Below are 3,688 nucleotides of genomic sequence, written 5' to 3'. Positions count from 1 at the left end.
AGAGCGGGTCACGGGGCCTTTGCCAAACGGCGTGTGATCAGGATTAATGCAGAACTTTGGCCCACGCTGGAGAATGTCAAGGAAACGATTGCGAACCTGGCAGTCCCCAAAAACTAAGACCTTGCCACCAAAGGAAGCTGCCGCTTCCTCTTCGGAAGCGTTCCCAATTCTATCCTTCACGAAACTTCTGTGGAGGATGGTAAGCGCTCGTTCGGTTTAGTTGTCCTCTTTGCCATTTGTGTTCTTCGGTTTCAGTCCTACGTCTCCTTACCAACTTCCAAACTTGCCGGTGCTCCTAAGACAAAAGTCAAAGCATAGAAATACAAATGTGCTTTTATGCAGCAATTTGTGGAGTCGTACGCTTTTCCCAGTTGTAGTCGAGCGGCTGAGATATTTATGCCGACCCAGAGGCCGCAGGTTCGATTTTGGTGTTTATATTTTTTTGCTTGAGTGGCTTTGTGGCATCGGATATTGGAAAGGTAAAATTCTGAAGAGACTTCGAAACTGAGCACAAACACAACTAGGAAAGCTGCAAATAGCAAGTACGTCGGAATATAGTTGCCAGACAGCTGAATTGATTGCGTCACTGGTCACACAGATAGCAATCTTTTTGTGGCGATTAATATGATATTGCGCTAGTTGTGCTGCCTACTGACAGCATCCCATGGTCACTTCAGTTTCACAAAGAAAATATTATTTAAAAGGCGTCTCTTTCTTTTTAGTAGTAATGAATTGTGAAAGTGTTTGTATTTATATTCTAAAAGGTGGTTCAAGCAGATAAAATTACGCAGAGAAGCATTTTGTCAAAGGCAAATTTCTTCAGAGGAGTGAAACTGGAAGTACAAGAAACATAACTGGATCATTTTTTAGTAATCTTTTTATAAAATCTTTTTTAGGGAAAGACATTGCCAACATGGGATGCCTCCAAGAGCAGTCACAGCCAAGAGCCCTGTGACATGGCCTGCACACGTGCCATGGCCTGAAGGGAGTCACAGCACGATGAATTCCACTTAAACTGGAGAAAATATTTTATTTTCCGAATTTCTGTTTTTATAGAAAAGATGAACAGCGGGAAGCTAATCGGTCAGAAGCAAGGAACCACATCGAAACTAGGATCAGGAGCAGGAGGAGGAAAACTTCATTGCGAGCCTTGTGATGTGGGAGGGGTCCCTCAGTCCAGGAGACCATGAGACGACCATGCTTTCTCAGCTCTGAACACCAGGAGTTGCTGCGCATCCAAGCCGGCGCTGGTTGTCGGGTTCTCCCAGATCACAGGGAGGGGGAGGGAAGAGGGTAAAGGTCAGAGAGCTGGGTCATGTGCACACCCCAAGATCACGTGTATGAGGGTGCATGGGTTAGGGCACAATTTACATTTCGCAGGGTACTGAGTGGGGTACATCTGATGTAGCCAATTTAGGTGATGAAAGCTGTTTCTCTGAAGGGTCCAGGGTATCACTTGTTCCGTTTTAGTAAGCTGCGGTTAACGAGGTGAAAAAGAATGTCATTGAAAGGTGAGCAGGGGACGAGACTCGCTGATTTCTCAGAGGCCTTGGTGGAAAGTCTGCCGGCTTGTCTAAAAGCCAACCCGCGTCAGCATGTTTACGAAAGGGTGCGCATAGTAAGTATACCTCTGGTTTGAGCGATACTGCGCTGTGGAAGCGTTGGGGTATAGCTTAATGTTATATTTGTTTTCTTTTAGGTGCCCACGTTTTTGGAAATAATCATTATAATTTATGTCTATTTCACAGCAATATAGGCCATGTAAAAACAAGTTTGCTTCCTGTAGTACTTCAAGCACCTCAGCGCACACCTCTAAGCCACTTGCATGAAATATATACTTGATGAATTTTCCGAGCATTAAGGCAGAATAGCAGAAAAATGATCACTACAAAAATGCGCAGAGCAAAACGAAAGTCCTGACTCTGAGCTAACTTATTTGCTGCAAATCTTGTTTTATATTTTTTTTGACAAGAAATGAAAGCAGTTGTAACTTAGTATTGCGTACCATGTTTTCTTTTCATGCCGTGAACATTTGTGTGCAATTTCTCGTATGTCTGGTGTCGTACCACCATCCAACCTGCCATTATCGACGCTGTCGTTATTAATATGCCATCATCTACCAACAGGCCGTCGTATACCAGCATGCCGTCACCTGCCGTCATGCCATAATAAATGCCATTACGATAATCTGCTATGGGGATGTTTGATGGTTTCCGTTAAGACTACAATTTCTATAGGGCGCACGCAGTCAGTTATCAATGCAAATTATTTAGCTCCCTAGACCCCACCTCAAGAGCCATGAGGGGCCGAATGCATCTCTTAGAAGTGCAAACCGAATTCCTGTAAACATAGCGTTATTCATATATTTGTTTTTCATTTAGATCAATAAACATTCTGCACATGCGGGTTGCTCCGCGTTAATGTGACTGTGTGCTGGCACAGAGGTACCATGGTCTTTTACCACCATATCGCAAGACATGGCGGCAGTTGTTGGTATTTCACTCCCTGAAACTGCAAGATAAAGAGCACTGTGTCATTTATGCAGTACAAGCACACACTACGTACACTTGTGTCTCACATGCCACAATCAAAGATTGCTGATTTGTGTTGTTTTGAGTTATTGCACTCACACAGCGTGGCATCGATATATCCACACAGTACCACCAACTCACGCCCATTGGCTAAAAGAGAGTCCAAATATTTATTTCATTAGGCCCCACATACTAGTGATGCCTTTCACGTCTTCGATCAGCGTGAAATCCAAAGAATTCTGATGCAAATTTTGCTCATATGTTTGAGATTTTATCAGTGGCCGGTGTAGTGGACAGTGGGTCTAAATCTTACTAAGCTAGTATCGGCTGAAATGCATTTAATGATATTGCTTCAACACAAATATCGGGATTACGCGCAAATCTCGTATTCTGATTGGACACAGGTATGTGACATGCCAAAACACATTGTGAGCCCAACCGCCGGTAAAAATGCAGTTATCGGTAACGCTCAAGCGACGCGGGCTCTGTCGTGACCACAATGTAGTGCATATTGTAAGTACGACGGTACCATATCTTTGTAAACAGATCAATTCAGCATCAACCATGGTTTGTCTCATGTCTTCTGCAATGACATAACAATACTATATGGCTAACAGCAAATAATGCCATCACCAACTTCAGCCTGGTCCATGATGATGTTGATAGTATTCGTTCCGTATACGTCGCATAGTTTCTGTAAATGTTAGGGTTTACTTCTGACTAATACGCAAACAAGACTTTTACAATCATCAAACCATTTTACACCTTGTGTTCCGCCAAAATTATGCAAAGCGGTTCCTCTCTGCAATTAAAATAAATCCTTACAAAGCATTTAAATTGATACACAATTGCGCCTAGTTGCACCTTCAGCTTCACCAAGAACAGCTTGCTGAAATGGTCGGAAAGCAAATTATCCCGAAAACTGGAACCCTTTGAGTATGACTTTTCTGTCGCGTCGATTTCACAAGGATTTTGAAAATCTTGATCGGGCAACCTTTTCGGTTTGTTCACGTATTTCGCGGCGACAGTACCCACTTTTAAAATCAGTTGCATTCTGGTGCGCAGCGCTAAACGCTCGCTCATCTAGTTTTACGGCGTCTTCGTCGCGTGTTCTAACAAACCGAACGAAGAGGACACCGCACGCAAATGCGATAGAA

This window comes from Haemaphysalis longicornis, unplaced genomic scaffold (genome assembly GCF_048455015.1).
Source record: "Haemaphysalis longicornis isolate Haplotype H1 unplaced genomic scaffold, Haemaphysalis longicornis Haplotype H1 scaffold_13, whole genome shotgun sequence".
NCBI classification, from domain to species: domain Eukaryota; kingdom Metazoa; phylum Arthropoda; class Arachnida; order Ixodida; family Ixodidae; genus Haemaphysalis; species Haemaphysalis longicornis.
The sequence above is the reverse complement of the archived record's forward strand: the minus strand, read 5'-3'. Positions refer to the sequence as shown.